This window comes from Cupressus sempervirens, chromosome 4 (genome assembly GCF_028749045.1).
Source record: "Cupressus sempervirens isolate cs-2001-9-10 chromosome 4, ASM2874904v1, whole genome shotgun sequence".
In the NCBI taxonomy this organism is placed as follows: Eukaryota; Viridiplantae; Streptophyta; class Pinopsida; order Cupressales; family Cupressaceae; genus Cupressus; species Cupressus sempervirens.
In genome coordinates, this window is record NC_143121.1 from 532,887,923 (window position 1) to 532,914,392 (window position 26,470).

At 31.9% G+C, this 26,470-nt stretch overlaps 1 pseudogene; it reads left to right on the plus strand.

Moving 5' to 3' along the window:
* Positions 1–21,628, plus strand: part of LOC149562271 (CBL-interacting protein kinase 5-like) — a 36,002-nt pseudogene extending 14,374 nt beyond the window's left edge.
* The last annotated feature ends 4,842 nt before the right edge of the window (positions 21,629–26,470 follow it).

The window sequence follows — 26,470 nt, forward strand, 5'->3', positions numbered from 1 at the left end:
AGGGAGAGATCTCTCCTCAATTCAAAACTCCACTCTTTTACTAATGTTATGCTATAGTATTGAAGATCTCATACTTGTGGAGCTCATCTTCTTCTATCTTCTATTCTTCATTCTTCATGCTTCTCATTCATTCTAATTTATCTCCATGCTTATAGCTTAAATCATCTAGTCTAAATAGGAATTGTAATACTTATTTTCTATTTTATCTTTTATTCTACTTTCTCTTATTTAGCTTTCATTTTCATTGCATTCATTCTAGATTCTTGGATGCTAGTATTCTTTCTCCCATCTTTGAATCTCTCATTCTATGGTGCAACTTGCAAGGGTTTCATAGCTTGGTTCATTTGAGAGCCACCATCTTATAGCCTTTGCATGCCATAGATAGAGATCTATAGGCCACCTCTTGAGATGATCTCTTTCATGGGTATTCTCAAGAATAATGGTTTAGTGAAGTGTGACACTTTTTGTACACACATTTTTGGCACCCTCTGTGGGGCTAGAGCCAAGTTTTTAGCTCCATTTTCTTGTTGGTATTTTAGTTTCATTTTCATATCCATTTTTTACATAATCTTACTGCATCTAATCAAGTGGTTTTTATAGGTTTTCCATTTTGGTTTTAAGGCTAACTCTTGTGCAAATTGGTTTGAAGGCTATTTTTAAAGATTTGAGCATATCTTTCAAATCTTTGAGTTTAGATCTGAATTTTTTTTTGCAGGTTGGAGATGCATCTCAAATGTCTCTGTCCAATTTTTAGATTGTTTTGAGTTTATTTGCATTAGGTCTAATTTTCTCTTTGTGTTTCATAAAAAGTTGTGTCTGGTCACAAATGAACAAATTTTTCAAAAAACTCTACATTTTTGGAAATGTATTTGAATTATATAGTGGGTTAGTTCTTTGTCTTTTGAATTTAGTGGTCATATTAGGGATCAAAAACTCAATTTGAAAAAAAAAGCTCTATTTTGGGAAAATGTGTCCCTAGGGCACAAATGAAAATATATTTCTATTTTTCTTGCATTTTTTGAATTCTCTCTAGTTTTTAGCCAGGGTCTCTTCTTTTCATTTCTATTTTTTGAGCCGAAATCATAGCAAACAAGTCCAATCTCGTTGATTAGGTAAAAACAAATTGTGAAAATGAGAGCATTTGTGATTAGCTTTCACTTTCTTTCCATACACTTGGTTAAAAGATAACTTAAATTTTTGATGTAACTAATCAATTCGTGTTACAAGTCTTACTTGGTTATTATTCCCTAACCTTGGTTGTTTTGTAGGGAGTTTCTTATTTCACTGCTAAAAAGAACACATGCCAACGACATTGCTTGCTAAAAGAGATACTAACATTCATTTGTAGGGCTTCCCAGAGCAAATAGGAAAACAAAAAAGTGTTCTTTATTTTCCTTATTTTTGTCTATGGAAATATAACTAGTTGTTCATATTTCATAGGCACATAAAACTTGCAATTGGGATCTCTTGATGGTAGGAAAGTGTGCTCTTCACCCTTGTGTTGAATTAGAAATCTTGACCCACCTTTATATTTTGAAATTAAGTGGGTTAATTGAACTTCTTGGTGTGTTTGGGGAAAAATATTGGAATATAAGAGTATGTTCTTCACCCTTGTGGTGAATCAAAAATTTTGACCTCCAAAAGTTGATCCATTTTGTGTATTTTAGAATCCTCTAGCGGGCCTTCTCTTAAGAGATCAAGAGGAATGACCCAAGTAGGCATAGGTAAACTTGACTCTTCCAACCCACTATAAAATCAAGGCTATTAAGGACACAACACCTTGGTAGACATAGTACTTGTCTTCATGTAGTGGAAGTTCTTGTGGGATTTTGACCATGAGGAAATCACTACGTGAGAATTCTTGAGGTACTCTTATGGCCACGAGGTCCATTCCTTATCATATGATAAGGTTCCCTGTATTGGGAGAAAGAGGAGTGCTATGAATGGAAGCCCTTACTAAGAACCTAGGATAGAAACTACATTAGTTTCCCACTCAATATCTTGGTGCAAGGACCGATCCTAGTGGATTACCTAGATCACCCCAAGATTTTACACTCACCATTTGTGTCTCCTTGGTTATGACAATGAAATCTCCATGAAAAAGCCAATATCTCTCATGGGTAACCACGAGGTGTGAGGAAAATGAGAATCAAGCATGGGACAAGTTGTTGAGTAATGAACTATGTCCTTTAGGTAGATATTGCTTGATGTGTTCTCAAATGTGCTACACCCATGGAAATATTTTGAACAAACACATGACAATGGTTCTAGGGCTTTCCTTTTTAGCCCTCACATATTATTGTATAATGCAAGGTTCCTTTGTTTCTTGGTTTATTTTTTGCAAACTACTCCATGTGTCACTATCTTGGTTGAAAAAAACTTTCTTTTGAATATCAAACTTTCTATGCTATCAATTATTGTCAAACTTTGCCAACCAGGGAAAAACAGAAAGTCTAAAAAAATTCTTGTGTTGCTTTCCAACAGGAGTTCCATCATGTGGATTTTCTTCGCTATGTCTCTATTGCTTGAACTTTCTTAAAATGGATCTTGGTCTTAACATTCTTGGTCTTTCCCACCTTCTTCATCCATGTCCTCTTTCTAGGACCCTCTTTTGCTAAAGGTTACCTTGATCTATTGACTGCACTCCTTAATTGTAAGATTTGTTCACTTATTTTTTCTTATTTATCTACTTGGCTATTTGGGATTCTTTCCTAGCTCTTGACTTGAGTCGCTAGTGTCATAATCTTCTTGGACACTTTTCTTGATAAGTCACTCATTAGTTGCTACCTTTATTTAAAAAATGAACACTCAATCTCTCTAGTTTGGACATCAAGTTATCTTGTGTCACCTTATTAGCTTCCTCTAGTATTCTTCATGCTTTATTATCTATCTACCACTATGGCATTAAATACTTTTGCTACCAAACCTCAACCCAATCTAGATGATCATGATATCCTCCATGTCATTAAAGAGTTTCAAGATCTATAAGCTCAATACAAAGAACTAGAAGAGACAAATGATCTTTCTTACCTTCATCTCTCTAAGAGCATGATAGAAATGAAGTCTAAACTTGAGAAAAGGTTAGAGGAGAAGATTTCATTCTTAAATAAATATCCCTTAAGATCTTTACATACACATTGGTCATCTTCTTCAAGGTCTACATATCCTACTCTGAGACATCAAATGTCTTCATATTCTAGATCTAAAGACCTCTTTAGAGAAAAAGCAAGTGATACCTCCTTTGAGCCTATGTCAAGCTTTCATGATGGACCTATCTTTGACCAAGACAATGATGAAGACATGGATTCATGTTGTGCATTTGAGAAAAAAACAAGAAGACCCTAGGTAATCTTTTGAGAGGAATTTTACTCCCTTGGAATATTCTTATGATAGCATTTCACAAACACTCATTGGCACTAAGCTCATCGCATTTCCTAATTATAGCTAATATGGAAACACATTCTTGAATATCTATTGTTCTTATCATAGACATAATGAGCATGGTATTTCATATTGCATTGAATTGAAGCATAAAATCCAAGATTTTATTGATGATGGGATAATTGATACCTCTAATGACTCATGTGATGAGGATACATCTCTTGAGAAAGATCATGTTGATGAACCTATGTATAGTGATGGTCTTTGTGACACCCCTAATTCTTCCAACACTCATGAACCTATCAAAACTTCAAATATTTCCAACATTCCTCCATCAAATAAAGAACCGAATGCTTTTCATGTACACTATACCTATCCTCAAGGGCTACCTCTAAAAGAAACTCAAGATAATATTCACTTGGCTGCAAATATTTTCCATGCTACTAACCCTAAAGATCCTCCACTTCCATGAGATGATATGCTTACTATTCCCACTTTAGCTAATCCCCCATTAACTCTTCAAGACCCTATTGCACAAATCTCATATTTTTCCATGTCCTTAGAAGTGGCTCTATGTCAATAGGACTCTAAAAAACATGAAGCTATAAATGTCAAGAAAGATCAAGATCAAGAATCCCTTCATCTCCTTCAAGAGGTCATTATTCCATATCCTATGTCTAATCCACCTCCTAAGTATGATGAAGACATCACTTCCACTATTTCCATTGAGCTTACTAAAAATCATGAGAAAATTTATATGCCTATACTATCCAAAGAAACTTATCAAGATCAAAGTATCTCCTCTTATTCTACTTCTCCATATCCACTTCAAAACTATGCTCAAGCTTCAAATTATCCTATCAAAGCTACTCATGGGTCTATTATTGGCCTTGGTCATGTTTCTCACTCTAAAGATGTTGATATCCCTATCCATTATCTATTCACATCTCCTAGATCTATCCTTGGTCCTTATCCATCAAAGCTAAAGCCTTCAAACCTTCCATCTATATTGGGACCTTATGTTCCTTAATCTCCTACATTTTCCACTCTCAGCTCTCCCATCATACCTCAAGATTAACAAAGACACTCATCCTTGATTAGTTTCCACCCATCTATCCATCTAAACTATTCATATTAGCCTTATTCATCCACAAATCCCAAGTCTTTTGGAAAAGAGAATAAACATAAGAATCTATTGAAAAATGAAGATCGCAAAGAAGAAGAAAGCATTGAAGAGACCACAAAGGTCCACTATTTAAAAATTGAAATCAAAGAAAATATCGGTTCCTAAATCCATTATTGAAGATACACATTCTAAAGCATCCAAAGGAGATGAAAAATCTAAAGCTATATGGATTCCCAAGTTTCTTTTGAAAGACTTGAATATTGAAAAATACTTCAAAGTTGACATTCAAGCTTCCAAAAGTCAAGCTTCCAAAAGCTTCCACTCCATAGTTTTCCAAACATATTCATAAAAATATTCCAAAAGGTTATACTCCATCTTCTTCTAAAATTCTCCTACCACCTTATACATCTAAACCTCAAGCTATTTCATCCACAATTCCTCCATCATTACATCAACCTTCAAGGTCTGTGTCAGTATTGATCTTACCCACTTTTTCATCTACCCTCTTTAAATCCTCTAAATCTTACACTTACTTTCTATACATGAACTCTTATCCTCCATATACTCTTCCTACTACAATCTCTCTTCATCCTATCAACATCTTTGAGCATACCTTTCTATGGTCTTGGCTTATCATGACTTATCCTTCCTATAGGAGCACTATCCGAATTGAAAAATTTTGAGCTCTTTCTAAAAATAGAAAAGACCAAAAGAAAAACAATGTGCCTTGGTGAAAACCACTTCTTATCACACCTTGGTAGCAAAAGTAAGGAGAAATAGATTCATCCTATGATGAAAACCAATTCTTGTGGCACCTTGGATAAGTACCATGATGAAAACCTAGTAAATAGGCATCATGTGTAATTATTCCACCATCCATCTATCCCCTTTTCTCCCTCTTTGATCTTGACAATTTTGATCTATCCTTGTGTATTGGCTATGTTATCCATGTACTTCCTTACTGTGCTTTCTCATTCACTCATATCCTTCATATCCAACTTCATTCTTATTTCTCTATCTCATTGTTATCATATCCAGTCAACCTCTTCATATTGATCATACAAAGGAAAACATGGATCTTAGGCCTCGTGACATGTCGACTCTCTTGGATTACATGATTTCATGCTATCTTTCTTATTGTCTACTTATTAACCTACATGCTATCTCCTTTCTTGGATTTCTTCGCTGGTCCAAAATGTACCTCATATGGATATTTTACACTTTCCCTAGCTTGGGTACTCTTGAGGAGTTAGTCCTTGAGGATCAATTTCACTTGCTTCATACTCCTTTCTTATACATCTATTCTTATCCACCATATTTTTGCTCCATCATGTCCTACACCTTGCTAGACATTAGGAAAAATGATGTGATATTGGTTGAGAACTAGCAATCTCTAAATCATTCTAAAAAATCCAAAAAAAACTTATATACGATGCTAAAAAAATCCTTAAAAATAGAAAATGTCTTGAAAAAATGATCATCTTGGTGAAAACCTTGCAATAGGTAGTTTGATGTATCACAAAAAAATAATAAAAATAAAAAATAAAATTGAAAAAAAGTCATGAAATTTTTTTTGCCAAGTGGTGAAAACCTAGAAATAGACACTACTTGAGACCCTTGCACCCAAGTCTATTAGTCTTTCTTTGCACTCATTCACTTCGCTATGCCCTTCCAAGCTTGGAACTGACTCTTGTATATGTCTAGGGTACACAAATTGCTTATCTTATTAGGGTCTCCTTGTGCATTGGTCCTTCTTTGGCAACTTATCTAAATAGTATTTTTCAACACTTCTCCCCTTGACATCGAGTGTTTCTCAATATGTAGTGCCTGCCCCTAGTTCACATTTTGTTATCATTGCTGAACTCTTTTAGAGCTAGTCTTATGTTGATGGTTAGTGGCATTGTTTTGAGATTATCAGATAATGTTTTAAATTCAATTTATTATGTGATGAGATTACTTGGTACTTTACATTTCATGGTTGCATGATGATTATTCAAGTGATTTCAGTTATTGATAATGATTAGATTAGATGGTTTATTATCATATGTGTTTTATTATGGATACTTACCCCATACTTGCATGTGTATGGTGTGCGTGTTTGCTTTGCGTGTTTTCTTTTGTATGGCGTGTCTGATGTGGTAAGGAAGGGAGTCGTAGTCACCTGCTAGTCGGGATCTACACAATGCACCACTTCCTGCCATTGCCTATTTAGTTAAGTATATATTGTGCTTGTACATGCGTGATTTTTATGCAGGTTGCGGGTACCGGGTATCGACTTCCCTGAATTGCCAAGATAAGCGTACCCTATCACATTACCTCAATGATAAGAGAGGGGAGATAAATTCTCAAGTCCAAATTCCAACCCTTTTAAGCCATTTGTTCTAATTGGAAAATTAGGACAAGTATCTGAGTTGAGTACCCTCTGAATACGTTGGATAACGTAATTCATGATATTAACCCTTGGTTTGATTTTGTATGTATTTTGGCTATGATGGATTTTCATATTTTTACCTTGTGAGTCTTTGATGTATTTTCTATTAATTAAGCCTAATTAAAAGATTTAATTAATGGTTTAATTTAATGGGAAATTAATATGATATTTTAATATTTATTTTATTTAATTAATTGGGAAATTAATTAAATAAAATAATTAAATGTGAAAATAAAAGTTAAAAGTTTAAATTTGGAATGTGACAACATTTATTTTAATAATAATATATTTGGAGCTCATTTTTAAATAAATGTCTAAATAATATTATTATTAAAGCTAATAAATATTTTAGCAATTAAGTTTTGGAAAATGAAATTTAAAAGTGGAAGATATATTTAAATTATTAAAAGATTCTAAATTTTATGTGACTAAAATATAAATATATTAAGATTGTAAAGTGGAATTATTAAAGTTAGTACATGAGATTTAATAAATAAATTAATTAAATTGGAAAGAATAAAAGTAAATATTATATTAATTAATGTGCATTATTTTAATATTTGCTCACATAGGAGTTGGCAAATTATCGGGAGTTGTCATGTAGACAACACTGGAGTTTGCACTCTAAGTTTGCACAAGTTGTCTACACTTAGAAGTTAGCATTTTTATTTGAGCACATGGTGTCTACAACCTTAAGACTCATCTAGAAGGTTGGAGAAGACCCGTTCTTGGTTGTCATGCTTATCTTCTAGTTGTTCTAGAGACACTCTAGATGCATCTTAGAGGCTTTTAAATAGAGGCTCCCCTAGTGTGTTTGGACAAGCTGAAGTAGAAGTTAAATGGAAGCCTCAAGCTTCAAGCTTACATGCAATTGAGAAGCTCATATACTTCTACATGCTCATATGTTTCTCCATGCTCATATATTTCTACATGCTTCTATGCATCTTCTAGCACTTCTAGTCACTTGGAGGATTCGGTTGGCTTGGATCTTGAAGGAATTGCGAATGATGGAGAAGGAATGGATTTTCTATGAACTTCTGAGGCATGGCATATTAGCATCAGTGTCCAGGTGCACTTGTGATATTTGCATATTCTCTTTGCACCATTTCTCTTCCTGTCTTCATCATGTTTGTTATATGTGTCTGATTATATTCCATGAGGCCCCGTTTGGTTCCTGGAATATGACTGGAATAGGAAAATGAAATTAGAATATGTTTTATATTCGTTGTTTGGTAAGCTCAATCGGAATTGGGAATAGGAAGACATATTCCAATTTTGCCCCTAAAATGAGCATATGTCTATGCCAAAAAATATCTGTTATTGGAATAGGCCATTTCCATTCCCATTCTGATTTTCCATTAAAAAATATTTTTTATTTTTTTTTTATTTTTTAATTTTAAAATTTTTTTTTTTTTAAATTTAAAAAAAAAAAAAATTTCAATTTTTTTTTAACTTTTTTTTTTGAATTTTTTTTGTTAATTTTTTTTTTTTTTAAATTTTGATAACATTTTTTAAAATTATATCTATTTGTTTAAAAAAATGAAAATAAAAATGAATTAACTAAAAAAATAATAAATTAAAAAAAAATTTAGGAAAAATGTTTTTAAAAATACAAAACTTAACTTTATTCCTATTCTATTTTTGTACAACCAAACAATAGATTAACATATTCCTAGTCGAATTCCAAGTGCACCAAACATGATTGGAATTGCCTATTTCTATTCCCATTCCTCATTTCCATTCCCATTCCATTTTTCTATTCTAATTTTCTATTCCTATGCCAGCAACCAAACGGGACCTAAATGAATTTGCAATTTGAATCAGAATCTAGATATGTATTTATTTGTTTGAGAAGAAAATATTAGAAAACCCTAGATCCAATTTAAGAGACATTAGATCTAAACGGGTTTGGGTTTGATTTGGAATCAAATTGATTAATGGACTTTAAAAAAATAGTTTCTAAAACTATAAGCCAAACCTATTAGAAGAATTGGTTAAATTTAGAGAACAGTTATTTTAGAGAGAAAACTCTTAATTTATAGATTTAGAAAATCTTGTATATGTTCTCTTAATATAAATCTGCATATATGTATATATAATATGCTATAATAATTAAAAATAGTCTGCGTATATATATATATATATATATATATATATATATATATATATATATATATATATATATATATATATATATATATATATATATATATATATTTAAAGCGCAATGGAAATTTATTAGTTTGGTATCGCATAAAGCGTTATTGAAAAACACTATTTAAAACTGTGTTTTATAAACAAAATATATAAAGCAACTTATATGTGTTGGGGTGGGTGAGGTTTATACCCACCACACCCACTCACCTCTTATTGGCGACCTCCCTTTGCGTCAGCACTGCGATTGCAGTGTAGCCGACTGCGGAGGCTGTGACCGCACGACGATTTAATAGCCCAGCGACAGAATCTGCTACCGTCCACGGCTTACCAAACTATGTACTATATGCATGAGAGGGGCCGATGATAGTAGGAAATGTGTAATGTTAGAAGAGAAAAAATGATTATAACAAAATAATTGCATGGTCGATCGCAGAGAACCTACGATAAGGGTGGCTCTTTAAGACTGTCGTACGTCTCTATTCACAGACCGCACAACCCCTGTACAGATAGGCGACTGTATTAGCAGTGCTTATAATAAACTTCATCACGAGTGGAGGGTGATGTTATGTTTATTAAAAGTTATTTTGTATTACGTGATAAACATTTTTGCATAGTTGTTAATTTATATTGTATTTATCATATGATATTAAGTTAATATTATTAACTTTAGTAAATGTTATTTAGCATAATAAATGTTGTTTTGTGTATTAATAAGTTTCATTCAATAAAATGTTGATAAATAATTATCAGAACCAATAATTGCTCGGTGATAATTTGGTTTATTCTTAAATAGACAAATTATTTTAGGAATGAGTTATTTATGTGGCTTAAGATTATATATATATATATATATATATTTGTTAATAATAATAAAAATGATAATAAATATCATTTAAAATGTATAAAATCATGAATAAACAATAATGTTTGTTATTTTATAAAAATGATATGTTATTATCGTCAATGTATCATATTTGTTTTATTAACAAGGTTAAATACGAATAATCAATGAATTAGTGGAGATCGAATTTAGTGGGAAAGAACTCATAATGTGTTGAGAAAATTATGAAGTTATAAATCTGAAGATTTAGGTTATTTGAACACTTACCTTAGTTGATTTTAGAAAATGGAGTCTAATGGTTGACTTTTAATGTTAATTTTATTTAATGTATATTAAATACTATTTAATATATATTAAATAATTATGAGATGGTAATATATAAAGATGTTTAATGATGATTATTATAGTAATGTAAATCAAGAGACTTTAAATGATATTGGATTTAATTGACAAAGGTCAAAATCATTGTTATAATATTTAATAACCTAGTCATGATCTGGATTTGTTAATACGTTATGTATTAGTTATTGATATACCTTAAAGGTTAGTTGAATATTAACTAATGAAGATTGTGGAAGGATCTCTAGAACGAGTAATAATAGTTTTGATGAGTTTATTATTTATTAATGTTTGTTGGGTCTAGGAAATTATTAATAAATAATAGTTTAATGATCTAAATGATTATTGATAATGTGGATTAATTAAGGAAACATTAGTATTCATATAGGAATGACGAATGTGGTCATACGGAATTATTATTAAGATTTTCTATATAGCTTGTTATTAGATAATAACAAGTTATTATTATTGATCTATGAATATGAATATTTGTGTATGACTTTTAACTTACAAAATTATAGTTAGTTATTAGTCAACTGAAATTAATTGGAACGTTGCTATGCAATTATTAATTAAATCAATTAGTGAGAGTTAATTGGATTTAATTAATAACTAAGTTATATAATAGAGATTCAATCAATATAATTCTTTTAACGAGATTGTAGATTATCTATATTGAAGTTGATAAATCTTATGACTTGAATTATGACTTTAGATATTATATGATTGTCAATGATGATAACGATTGAATTAAAAGGCTTAAATTTTTAATTAAGTCTTAATTAAGAATTATTAGAATGATAATAGGTCATGGATGGTGTGCCTATGTTAATTGATGGATTTAATTGATCATTCTAATTAAGTTATGATATCTTATTCGAAGAACGATAATTGGTTCTCTTATAATTTAACGATTAATGATCCTTGATTTATGTGAAAAGTTGAAGAACGATAAGAAGAGTTGATCAATTTGAATATGGATCATGGTTAAAATAGAAAACAATTTAATTAAGGTCAATGATGATCAGTTTAGTGAATATTTATCTTTAAGTTATTCTTAGAATGTAATTCTTAATAATGGAATGATAATGCTATCGGGGAACAAACAGGTTGACTTGTAGGTCAGATGATGAAACTTAGACATTTGAAGTATTCTTGAAAATGGAAACCGAAGCTCTACACTTAATTCAACCATGAGATTATAGCAAAACCAAAACATGTGTTTGCATCGTGTATTCTATATGCTTCTTGTTTTGGGTTTTGGGTTAACTAGTGATGACCAGTCCTAGGTTGTTACCAGAGGCTCGGGGGTTATGAGATGTGATGGCATGTTGATCTTATTTGGTCTCGATCTTTATAAGCCCAACCATGGTTATGTGATCGTATGCTCTATGAAATGTTTGTATTTGTTCATCAGTCTTCATGTGTGAAGCTGAGATGTATGTGTATGAGACTCTTGAGCTAATCATTTTTGAGTCATTGATCAGTCATCCTTGGATTACTTTGTAGTCGCCATGATGGGACTGAAATGTGGATTTATTCTTGATGATGTCATGTTGTGACATGTTTGACTCAACCATTTTGGAGTCTTTGATCAGTATGATTTTGAGATATTCTTGGTTGCTTGTTGAGAACCAAAGGATATGGTGATTTATTTTGAGATGTATTTTGGTTATTGAGAACCAATGATTATTATGATTATCAGTGATGCCTTCAGTTGCCAATAGAGAACTATTGTGGTCATGATTTTCTATGGATTCTTTCCAGATGCTCATGGAGATTTTGATGATTCTTATCTTGGAGATTTGATGATTCTTATTATGGATATTTGATGCTTTTATCATGGATATTTGATGATTCTTTTTATGGATTTTCTTTACAGTCGCTTGTACAGGACTGTGGTGATTTTATGATTCCATGAGCATTAGGGTAGGTTATCTACTTGTAGTGTCCAGAAGTGGCTTGCAATGGGGGTCGGGGCCCTAAGTGGTTGCCAGGGTAACTCATTGTAAGTTTGGTTAATAAGTGATAACATTTACACACTAAATGGGGATTAAATGAACCTAAAAAGATAATTGTTTTGGTTCTCGCCCATGCCTTGAGCGCTTGTACAGGCTAGGATGGGAGTAGTGAGACGCATGGTTGCGACCTTGCATTCCATAGTATGCCTTGTCAGTATGAGAGGATACTAGTGGCCGCATGAGATCTGTATGGACCCGTGGAGTTTAGCTAACTGCTAGGGTAACTTGTATGAGATAAATGCGATGACACTTTCTCACTTGTAGAGTAGGTTTCCTACATGTCATTGTGTGCCTCTGGGAATTAGATGTCAATTTTGTGTGTGTTGGAACCTTTGAGTAGTATACTTTAGGATTCCTGGACTTAGAGAGTATCTTTGCTATATGATTTTTTTGATAGCTTGTTTGGGACTTGACATTATCTCCTCAGCACGGTGGGAGTGGACCACTTAGGATCCACGCGGTCGGGTGGTAGTGTTTTATCACTCTTATCATTTGAGATCCATTGAGACACCGTGGCTGGAGTATTATTGGTTGGTATTTATCTTCATTTTGTTCTTGGATCATTATGATAGATGATATACCTTATGATGGATGTATTTATTGGTATGTTTCTTATATTGATGATTTGCAATAGTTAGATGATGTTATCTTATGTTTTACTTTGCATGTTAGTAGGATGTTTTAGGAGTGACATTCCTACTATGTTTATAGTCGATGATCTCTTCGATGCTTTGGAATGTTACGCACGGAGGGATGGCTAGGATCCACGATGGTCTAATGATGCTATTTACAGTTGGGAGGAACCGTGCACTTAGTTATTTATGTTTGTGATGTATGATTATCTTACATGATGGATGTCTATATCTTTATGATGATGATGTATCATGTATTGTTTATAGTTTCATTTACTTTTATTGCATCATGGATTAATATTGGATGATGATGTACTTTATTTACATGGATGCTTTATTCTTTTAAGCTTTTTCATACCTTGTAAAATGTACAGTGGATGATTGAGCAATCTAAAATGTAATTACAAAAAAAAGGACACTTGTGTGTAGTTTAAGAATGTTGGTTGTATCATTGTTATTTCATTGTTAAGGATGTAATGTTAGATGAATAAGTTATGATTAGAAGTAATTCAACGTTAAGGGATCTTCAGAGAATGTAACTGTTTATGATTACTTGCAGTTGGATGTTACTATTGCTTCCGCAAAATGTTGTGAGTGGTCTATAATTTATGTTTTAAAAAAAAATTGTTTGGTAAACTTAGTGAAATTCTTTGGATCCCTTGGCGGGGTATTACACAATACTTATTAGATACTTTAGATACAGTCAGCTATGATGTTATGATGCTTCTCATTAATACTCCTATAGGAGATAGTCATGTGACTTCCACACACACACACACTTAAACAATAAAATTTGTTGAGCTATGATGAAATTTACCTTCTTTGTGTGTTTTTTATGATGATTTCTTTTCTATGTGTTCCCTCCCTAATAGTCTTTCAAGGATGTCATTGACTAGAATACTATGGGCATGGGCCATGTTTACTTACTTTCTGCTTGTGGGTATACTTTGTTAGTCTAAGGTGTTTAGAGCATCCATGCTTTTCCTATTTGACAGTTTCACTTACAACATATCATCCTATTCTATTTTTGTAAGACCACACTCAAGGATTATCCTAGTGCTTATACCTTGATACAAGTGTAATCTTGATACACTAAACTTAGAGAGTCTAACTAGACTATTCATCTTGACCTATATGTCTTTGATGTATAGGTTGGGTTCCCACATTTTTATCCAATATAGATCATATTCATATCCTCATAGTTTATTCTAGTAATGATTGTATGATCTTCTGATGTCCCTAATAAGGCTCAATGATAAAAACTAGGACCTACTTATGTAACCCTTGCAATTGCACCTTTTCATACTATCATGCATTCCAAGGTTCATTCTAGCTTAGCTTTTCATTTTGCATGTTGAGAGAGCTCTCTTCTTTATCTTTCACAAAATTGTCAGCTAATTGTGTTCATCCTTCTCTTGCCTCTTCTCGATCTTATCTTATCTCCTCTTTCCTATTTCTCTGTTCTTTTCTATCTTACCATCTCATCTATTCTTTTGACCTATCTTTTCTAATCTTGACATCCTTGATCCATTTTTGGGATCGAAATCCAAATTTGGGTTCATCTTACTAGTCAAAATTTCTTCCTTCTTCTATGTAGTTGAGGCTTAATCTTTAAATCTTGTTGGGGAAATCATCATTTTTTCATTTTTTCATCATTTCTACTCTCTTCCACTCTTCACTTTGATTTCTATTTCATTTCTATTTCATCTCATCTTTCTTCTTTCTTTGACCTAATTTTTATGCTTTATCTTTCTTGGTCAAACTTAGTCAAACTGGGGCATATCTTCATTGCTTGGTGGTCACTCTTTGGTCTTAATCTTTTATCTATCATTGTGAACTTTTCTTTGTTTTGAATTGATCAAATCTAGCTTATTTTTGCACCTCCTTTATCTCATTTTGATTTCAATCCCAAGGGAGTAGGAATATTCTATCATTGATGCAAATTTCTTTTTGATAAAACTATCTATTTTCTCTTGATCTATATGCTTTCTTTTCTCAACATATAAGTGCTTGCCCCGGGTACTGATATTGTCTCTTCTCTCTCTAAATGTTTAGTGTTGCTGCTAAATAGACTGCACATTTAGGATCTACTATCTCTTTGTGCTTCGTTCTTTAGATTTATATCTCTCTATTATCTTGGCTTCTTCATTCTTTGGCATAATGTGTTCCTAGATCGATCACACATTAATCAAAGAGGGGAAAATGTAATTACCCAAAAATGGTCATATAGACTATGAGCCCCCTTTCTAGTATTTTTTCATAATTTATCTAATGCTTATCCTTGATGAAATGTCCAAAAAATCATATATTTAATTGTATTCTATAGTTTGACCACTTTATCCTAAGAACATATCCCCCTTTTAATTAAATAAAATTCCCCACTCATCTCTTATCCTAAATTGCACACACAAAAGCATTTCCCTTATTTAAAAAGAAAAGGAAAGACATTTTTTTCCCACATGAGTGACAAAAGTCAACTATTCATCTCGATTGGTGGAAATGCTTGTGCACATGGATCAATCTCACTTTCAAACTCCACCCTTGATCACATGCATCTTGCCTCATGATCTCTATCATCCATTTCTCTTTAGAAGGGAGAGCTCACTCCTCACTTCACAAATCCACTCTTTTACTAATGTTATGTTGTAGGATTGAAGATCTCATAGTCGTGGAGCTCATATTCTTCTATCTTCCATTCTTCATTCTTCATGCTTCTCATTCATTATAGTTTTCCTCCATGCTTGTAGCTTAAATCATCTAGTCTAAATAGGGGTTTTAATACTTATTTTCTGGTTTATCTTACATTCTACTTTCTCTCATTTAGCTTTCATTTGCATTGCATTCATTCTATATTCTTGGATGCTAGCATTATTTCTCCCATCTTTGAATCTCTCATTCTATGGTGCACCTTGCAAGGGTTGCATAGTTTGATTTATTTGAGATCCACCATCTCATAGCCTTTGCACATCATAGATAGAGAGTTGTAAGCCACTCTTGAGATGCCCTCTTTCATGGGTATTATCAAGAATAATGGTTTATAGAAGTGTGAAACTTTTCGTACATACACTGTGTGATATTATGCCTATGGATTGTTGTCATATTTTGTTGGGTAGACATTGGAGACATGATAGATATGTTGTGCATGATGGAAGATTGAATCAATATACTCGTTGGGTGAATGGGATAATGCAAATATTGTTTCCTTTGATTGAAAGAACAGATGAGGTTAATTGTACTCCTATGAGAATTTATATGGTTAATGGAAGGCATTTTGAAAGGGAAATCAAGAGGAATCAAGTTTGTTTTACCATAATTCCTAGGAGACTAAGTTGTACCAATAGCAACTGAGTGACATAAAATAGTGATAACTAATTTCCATTTAGTAATAACTAAGTACTAGTCAGTTGTGACCGAGTGACATAATTAAGTGATGGTTGAGTGACAATAGAAACTAGTAGTATTGACTGAGTGCCAGTAGAAATTGCAAGTTTACTAAATGAGTATAAAGATATTGTTGCAAAAGATATACCTAATGTTTTACCACTAGTAAGAAGTATAAGTCATTGCATGGACCTAATTCTTGGAGCTAGTTTGCCTAATAAAGAACCATATATATTGACACACAAAGAATGAAGAACTTAACAGACAAGTGCATGAGTTGTTACATAAAGGTTTGATCAGAGAAAGTTTGATTCCATATGATGTACCTACTATATTAGCACCTAAGAAGAATTAAAAATGGAGGAAGTCTACTAATTCTAGAGCTATTAACAAGATCGTAGTGAAATATAGATTTCCTATGCTGAGGATGGATGACATGATGGATTGTTTGAGTAGAGAAAAGTATTTTACCAAGATTGATTCGAAGAGTGGTTATCATTATATCAAAATCAAAGAAGGTGATCAATGGAAGATTACTTTTAAGACAAATAATCATTTCTATGAATGGTTGGTAATTCCTTTTGGTTTGATTAATGCACCTAGTACTTTCATGAGGTTGATGAATGAAGTTCTCAAGAGATTTTTGGGTAAGTTTGTGATTTTTTATTTGGATGATATTCAAATATCTAGTAAGACTAAGGAAGAACATCTTTAGCATTTTTGACGAGTATTATATATATTGAAAGAGGAGAAGTTGATGATTAACTTGAAAAAGTGTTCTTTTATGTATGAGGAGATTGTGTATTTGGTTTTTGTGATTTCAGTTGATGGATTGAGAATGAATCCTAAGAAAGTTAAAGCAATTTTGGAATGGCCTACACCTAAGAATGTGGGTAAGGTAAGACCATTTCATGGTTTGGCTAGTTTTTACACAAATTTTATTAAGAATTGTAGTTATGTTTGTAATTCTATGACTAAGACAATGAGAGGAGATAAAAAAAAACTTAAGTGGAGACATGGAGCTGATAAAATTTTTGAGACTTTGAAAAAAAATGTTGTTGAGTTGCTTGTATTGGCTTTACCTAAATTCAATAAAGTATTTCAAGTTGAATGTGATGTAAGTGGCAATATAATAGGAGTTGTGTTGACTCAAGAAGGTAAACCTGTTGCTTTCTTTATTGAGAAGTTGAATGATGCAAAAAGGAAGTATTTTGTGTATGATCAAGAGTTTTATGCTATTGTTCAATCCTTGAAGAAGTGGAGACATTATTTGATTCCAAAGGAGCTTGAGTTGTATACTTATCATAAATCTTTATAGTACTTGGAAAGTCAACATAGATTGAATCAGAGACATATGAAGTGGGTTGAATACTTGCAGAGTTTCACATTTGTGATTAAGCATAAGAGTGGAGTTACTAACTAAGTTGTTGATGCATTAAGTAGAAGAGTTTCACATTTTTGATTAAGCATAAGTGTGGAGTTACTGACTGAGTTGTTAATGCTATGAGTAGAAGATGTTCTTTTTTGACTGAGATAAAGGTTTAAGTTCTTTGTTTTGATGAAATTAAAGTGTTGTATGATACTGAACCTAGTTTTTTTGAGGCATGGAGAGAGTGCAAAGAACCAAATCTATCAGGTCACATGAGTAAGTATGATGAGTATTTCATTGAAGAAGGAATGTTATTCAAATTAATTTAGTTGTGTATACCATGAAGTATTATGAGAGTCAATTTGATTAAGGAAAAGCATTGTGGTGGATTGGCTAGCCATTTTGGATTTTATAAGACATTGAGCTTGCTAACTGATAACTACTATTGGCCACAAATGTATATAAGGATGTTCAAAATTTTGTAAGGAGTTGTGAAGTTTTTCAAGCTACAAAAGAAGTGAGTCAGAATACTAGTTTGTATACACCTATTTCTGTTCCTAAGAAACCTTAGAGTGACATCAGTATGGATTTTGTTCTTGGATTACCTAAGATAGTAAAGGGGTATGATTCCATATTTATTGTTGTGGATAGGTTCTCTAAGATGGCTCATTTCATACCATATAAGAAGACATCAGATGTTGGGTATGTTTCTAAGATTTTTTTCAAAGAGATTGTTAGATTTCATGGATTACCAAGGAGTATTATTTCTGACAAAGACTGTAAGTTTGTTGGATATTTTTGGAGAACTTTGTGGAAGAAGATGGATACTGAGTTGAGACTTAGTTCTAAATTCCATCCATAGATAGATGGATAAATAGAGGTTGTGAATAGAAGTTTGGGTAATTTTTTGAGATACTTAGTTGGAGATAAACCAAGTAATTGGATTTGGTATTGGCACAAGCTGAGTTTGCATATAATAATTATGTGAATAGGAGTAAAGGTAAAACACCTTTTGAGATTGTTAGTAGAATGCAGCCTAGAGGAATATTAGATTTGAGGGATGTTGTTCATTAAGAGAAGAGAAGTGCTACAAGGGAATAATTTGTTGGTTTTAAGGAGCCTTTGCATAAGGAAGTGAAGTTGAGGTTGTAACAAAGTAATCTGAAGTATAAGCAGAATGTTGATAAGTCTAGAAGATGTCATATTTTTGAAGTTGGTGAGGAGGTGATGGTTCATTTGAAGAAAGGTAGATTTCCTATTGGAACATAAAATAAGGTGAAGATGAAGAAATTTGAAGCTTGTAAGATTTTGAGGAAGTTTGACTGTGGAAATATCTCCTATATTCAATATTGCTGATTTGCATAAGTATCATGAGTCAAATGATGAAGTTGTTGTATCATATGATTATCCTTAGAAATAAATTAAAGAGGTTGAACAAGTATTTGATCAGAGATTTGGTAAGAGCACAAGAGGATAATATTACTATAAGTATTTGGTAAAATGGAAGAATAGACTAATTGAAGATGCTACACAGATTTCTCAATATGAGTTGGATTCAGCTTAGGTTGTGATAGTTGCAATATTTAGGAGAATCATTTCTTTCAACCCTAGTTATCTGATGTAGGAGCATCGTAGGTTTCCTTGCAATCCTTCACTTTTGTTCATTCTGGTAGTCTAACTAAGTTCTATCTATGTTGACCGAGCTCTCCAATGTTAGCTGAGCTATTTTGTGTTAACTAAGCTTGTTGTGTCAATTGAGTTTCTTCTTTGCTAACTAAGTTGTGTAGTGTCAACCGAACGATTTCAGTGTCAACTAAGATTTTTCAATATTGACCCAGTCCTATAATATTAGTTGAGTTTTTCTATGATGACCTAATGATTGAGTAATCCTTCTTGCACTGAGTGAACCTATTGTTGTTGATGCTTGAGTCCTTCTTTGATTTAGTTTGTCTGTATTCGGTTCTTAGTTGGATCCAACTCTTGTATTTAATTTAGATTATGAATTTAATAATATGATCTTTTCTAGGGATGAGTGTTGACCATTTTGAGGTTGACCTTTCTTTATCTAATGTTATTCAATCTTTTGTAAGTTGTTTTGGAAAGTATAAGTAGAGGTATTTGGTTTAGTCTAGGGTAGAAATAAAAAGAGGGAATTTAGGAGAAGGAGGGAATTAGTGAGTTCAAAGAAGATGCTATAAATTTGAAGTTGTACTATAGATCTTGAAATTGTATTTTTTTATTTGACCATAACCCAAAAGGCCTTACAGCTGGTATGTATGTTGAAAACTTGATGAATTAATAAAAGTGTTATTCTCTCTCTCTCTCTCTCTCTCTCTCTCTCTCTCTCTCTCTCTCTCTCTCTCTCTCTCTCTCTCTCTCTCTCTCCTTGTTGCTTTTCTCTATGCTTTTCTTTGATTGCGTGTACTTATGGAGGTGGTTGGATAGTTGGGTATGGCTTTGGACCTAGCTTTTCATCTCTTCTTGAACCAAATACTGCTATTGTATAAAAATGACTTATCACCATTTTTAGTTTTTTTTACACTATCACTTCATTTTGTAACTGGGAAAATCACTATTTTTCACATTATTTAGCTATCCTTCTCCACTGCTACTTACAGTCCTCCATGACTTGTGACTATGATAAAAAAATCTATCACTATTCATTTTAACAATTCATTTTATCATCTACCAGTCATGTAAACAACTCTTACAAGAAAAATCAAAAGTCATACATTAAGATTAGACCGGTCAAGCATCCAACATTGTACAACTGTGATTAGACTAGTCAAGCATCCCAAAATTGTACAAATATTTTAAGTCATGGAAATACATACCAAAATCTATTATGATATGGAATTTATTATAGGAGAACTCTTCTACAAAGTTGCAAAAGGAAAGATAAAGGAGGATGTAGCAAGTGAATACTTCAAACAAGTTATCATTATAGTGGACTTTTGTGATAGCATGGGAGTTTATTACAAAGATTTGAAACTGCAAAAGTTGAGTCTAGATTAGATCACCAATCTGAATGTCTTAAACTTTGGATTAAGTTCAATGACTCAACAACTCAATCACGATGGTCTATTGCATACAACTTTTGGTACTCCTACATATGTTTCACAAGAGATGATTACAAGAAAATTCTATGATGGTGCCAAGGTAGATGTATCACCATGAGGGGTTATTTTGTTTGTTTTGATGGCTAGTTGTCTACCTTTTCAATATCCCAACCTGATGGTCATGTACAATAAGCTATACAAATAAATTAAATGTTCATTTTAGTATTCATATATATGACATTAGAAAAATAACATACACATTATTAGATCCCCATCCTAAAACCTAACTCACTATTCCCTAATTGATGGAAGTTCCATTATTTAAAATACAATGCAAGCCTTTATAATCTGAGATAGAGGATATGACCTTGTTAGAAAAATTTTGGACAAAGCAAGCTTCAAGATGAGTCAAAATTCATCCCCTTACAACACCCATGTAAAGAGGTTATCAAGCTGAAAATGTGTTTGATGTCATTTTTTTTTCTCATGGCTTCATCTATTACACCTACTTGAAGAGGAAAAACATAGCAAAAAGTGAGAAGTGATTTACATCTACTCAATCATTTTCTATTATATGCACAAAGCTTGATGAAGTGGCTAAACTCTTGAACTTCAATATGAGGAAAATAGATTTCATAATCAAGATGCAAGGAAATAAGAATGGAAGAAAAGGTAAATTGGTATCTTCAAATATTTTTGAGGTGACACCTTCACTATTTCTAGTGGAGTTGAGAAAAGCCAATGGAGATACAATATAATAAGAAAAATTTATGTAATCAATAGCTTAAACACACTCTCAAAGATATTGTATGGATCTGACAAGATGATAATCATACTTTGGGACTTGGGTCATTCTTAAGGAAGAAGCTAAAATTGTTAAGTCAAATTTGAAGAAACTAGATTGCAAAATCAAGATGTTGGGATAAACAGTTTGTACATTTGAAACCATAAAAACAAATATCCAAAATTATTAATCCTTGTTAATAATATTTTTTCTCAACATAAAGAACTTGTATTGAGAATGTGATACTAAAATTCACATGCCTAGTTCTATTAATCTTTACAAAAAAAAAAAAGTTAACTCATCCACAATTTCAAAAAATTGTTGACCTCAATCTAAATATTAATGACAAGGGAGAAATAAGAGAAATATATTGTTCTTTGTTAGTTATTAATAACACAAACACTTCAATATTGATTTTGAGGTCTAATCCAATGTTAGAGTGGGGTTGTCATTGCACCAAAAGACAAAGTTGTAATTGCTCGATACAACCACTCAAATTATAGTACACATGAGGTGGTTAAGCCCTTTTCATGAATCCTAAGGGGAGCATTGAACAAATTTCTAACAATCTCCCCCTCAACGTTACCCGAGGGTCTAAGGATTCAAACCTGTGACCAAGCTCTGATACCACTTGTTAGAGTTAGGTTGCCATTGCACCAAAAGACTAATCTATCAATGCCTAATACAACCACTCAATTTATAGTACATAGGAGATGGTTAAGCCCTTGTCAGGAATCCTAAGGGGAGCATTGAAAAAATTTCCAAAATCCAAATGTTGACAAATTTCAGTGTAATGAACTCTTAAATTCTATATTGTTTCTGGATTCAATTGTGTATGTGTTTTAGCATCAATGTTTTAGATGCACCTATGATCCATCATTAGAATGAGAGGGAAGAATAATAAATAAAAAAAGATGTGATGATGGATCACATGATGTATCTAAAACATTAATGCTAAAACACATACACAATTAAATCCAAAAACAAAATTTGTCAGCAGTACTTATTTCAAACAAACCAAAATTATCCTATTATGATGGGAAGAGATAATTATTTATGTATCTTTGTATCAGGGAAGGGCATATAGCAATAAGAAATTTAATATCCTAGCTCCACATTATATCTTTCAAACATAGACAATATGTTTGGAAATTGCTAATACTTAGTAAAGAAAATGCCCATAAATCTATAGATTTTTCTAGCATGGATCATTTGGTAGTTTTTCTTACTAAATACTTGAATAGATGCATGAAAAAAATCACATACCCTGTGAAGTCCATCAGGTGCCTATCTAAAATTATCAATCATTTCTATAACCATTAACCAAAATACAAGGAAAAAAGTGAGCTGAATTGAATGGCTTTAACTTACCCCAACAAAAATACAAAGAAAGCTAGTGCATGTTGTGAAGTGTCCCATGTATGAATCACTTAGAAATGCTCAAACAAGAGAAAACATATAAACTGCTTCAATCCATTTTCTCACATTATTTTCTACTAATGTATTGCTTTTCTTAAGTACTCTTTTCAGGAACAAAACTAGGTTTACACCGACTTCAAATAATGCTATCATCACAAATCCTTGGTTTACTAGTAAAAATAATGTACAATTACAATGAATTAGTTTATCATAGTGTGCAAGTTTCATAATTGGCATGACCAATCAACTTAAAAATTTGTGTACATATGTCATGTGAGAGAACCTCAACCATTGGTTTATTACTAAGTTACATCATGTACAAGATCAATTAATCAAAATTTATGCTTTTGAATTTGATTGTCCAATTATTTTTGCATCAATGTTTCAAATCACATTCTTTGATCCATCACTTTCTCATGATTCTCTCTTTCTCTTATTTTGATGATAGATCACAGAGTATGATTAGAAAATTTGATGCAAAAATAATCACACAATCAAATCTAAAAGCATAAAATTTGATAGTTTTATATGAATTATGAAAATCTTCTTGTTTCTTATTAAAATTATATTTTTTTGAAGTGTCATATAACTTGGCCAGTTGTCAAATTATCTTATAACTTTTATCATCATTCATATGATATTTTTGTACACAAACAAGAAACATAGTTTGAGAGTACTTAATATCAAAATTGAATATTTCCAACCACCTATTTGAGATTTGAGAACAAGTCTTCCAAATCTATCAATAGTGACATCTTTGGTATATTTAAGATTCTCCTCTTCCATGGTGCACATAACTAAACTTTTATGAACATTTAGCTTCATCTCCTTGGGCTTATTTATCTACATGCATTTAGGAGGAGGAGATCAACTTTGTACTAGTTACGGTTTTATTGGTTGAAGAGAACAAACTTCTTACAAGAATTTGATATGATGGTATATTTTAATTCTTATTTTTAAAAGAATATGTATCAATATCATATCAGATAGATAAAATTCTCCTAAAGTTGAGTCTCATAGTTATCAAAAACCAACTATAAATGAGAAACAAGAAATGTAATAAAACAAGAAATGAGAAATATAAAAATAATGGCAACATAAACATAATTTTTAGAGGTTGCATAAAAAGAAACATATATATAGTGTGCAAATTAGTATATACAACTTGAATACATTTTATATATAATTTCAGTAAATTTATATAACATACATGCATTTTCTTTATATAATATTGCATGTCTCCCTCTCACACATATTAGAATTCAAAATTAATATCTATAACATCTACAAATAAACTCTTTAGCTAATTTTTCAACTACAACTTTAGAATAAGAATATCTTACTTAATTACATGCATAACAAATAACAAAGTGCAAGTAATGTATTTTAAATCACATGTTGATGATAGATCATAGAGTACGACCTAAAACATTGTTACAAAAATAATTACATAATCAAATCCAAAAACATAAAATAAGATAGTTTTATATATATTGTGCAAATCTTCTTGTTTTTGTTTTAGTATTTCATAGAGTGAATACGACTGAGTAGACACACCACGCTTCTAAAAGTTGACATTGTAGGATGAAGTTGGGTCAAACAAATTCTTTCATAACCCTTTAGCATGTTTAGGCCAATGCATTTATTATTCTTCTATGATGGTTATACTCTAGAATTCTATATTGACACTACCAAAAATTCATCAGCCACAACTAATCATGCAAAGGAGAAGGGAAAGGCACAACAAACTTCATTATTAGATCTTTGTGCACTTCAGAACCAAAATTGTACATACAATAATATAAGTAGTGATACTTTTTAATAATAGAACAATATTGACATAGTGCTCAAATAATTTTCATACACCCAAAATATTATCCAACAATTAATGTGACCAAACTGTGACCTTACTTGAGAGTTAAATTTGCATCATATGAAAAGTTTAAGCCATGTGTTTTCCCTGTAGTCCTCAACAACATGACAAAATCTTCCTCAAATTTTTTCTGTTAAACCATTAGTTCATAATACATATAGTTGAGAACCTACATTGACATATCAAAATTCAAAAATTGCATGGAATTAGTGTTTAGCTCCTGTGTTGTTGACTTTTGAAAAATAGAATTGCAAGGCAAGAATCACATATCTTGAATCCTAAAAATGGGATGACCCTTATAAGATCCATCTCATTCATGAGTAGTACTTTCCAAAACATATGCCCTTGTACATTACATTATAGATATTTAAAAGCATGCAAGGAATGCAATCGATGCAATCATCTTGAATCACTTTATTAACCTTTAATCTTTGATAATAGGAAAAAGAATTCATTCACTTTCTAAAAATCTCAGAGCCAAAAAGTAAGTTTATCCCTTAACTCTTCAGTTTTTAAATTCCACCTTTTAAGAAAAGAAAAAAACAATTAGAGTCATAAATGAATTGAAGCTACCTTTTAATTTAATTGAAGAAATTGATGAAAGGAAACATGATCGAGCAATGAAATAAAAATATGATACCCTGTGCATATAGTCCACCCAAATATGTGCAAACATTCATCATTAAGTTTTTCACAAAATAGATTATTCCCTACAAAATAATAATGGGATAAGCAGTTATTGCAAGGGACTATATAAGAGGTTAGTGCATTTGATTATGAGTATAAGATTGTATAGTAAACAAAAGGATCAATCTTTAAATGACCTGGAAGTTGGATTACTCTTAGGGGAAGTCCATCTTCATTACTCATGGGCAATTGATCACATTCTTTAGTGTTCTCATACATCTAACACGAGTACACCCAGGAATTTCCTCATCACCTCCTACATGAAATAAATCCAATCTTATAAAATGACCACTAAGAAATAATAGTTCAAGTGAAATAAACACATGAAAAATGAGAGAGAAAAAGAGGAATCTACTTACCAATAGATATTTTTGTCGCATATGTGGACATGCTACGTGTTTTTGACATTGTAGTCAACATTACCTCTTCGGTTATGTTCCTTGTAGCAAGCAGTGTAGTGAACATAGGATCAATAATAGGATCTGAAAAATGAGATTGTTAGAGCACAATAAAATAAGCAAGGATAACTTTAGTGGCTAATATTTTCCAATTGGCTAATCTCACTCATTGGGGACCCCAAATTTGGCTAATTATTTTACACTTTTGGGGTGTCCATGTCACTTGCACTTTACCAAAATTGGGTCCCATGCTTAGGCTAATTGCCAATAATATTATAGAAGTATTTATAATTTAGTGATGACTTCACCAATGGAATCTAAATTTTTCTATGTAGTAACTTAAATATTTTTGTCTACAATTTTCATGGCTTGTCTTAATTTATGGTCATATTCGCCAATATTTGGTAAGAATTTATGTTGTTCTACAGATTAAGTATGTAGATATGACATGTGTCTCTATTTTGAAGACTTTTCAAGAAACTTTTTATCCTTTCTCACTTTATCATGAAATAGATTTGATTGGGGACACAAGTCTTTACTTTGGGAACTTTCTTTAAAACTTGGCATCCTTT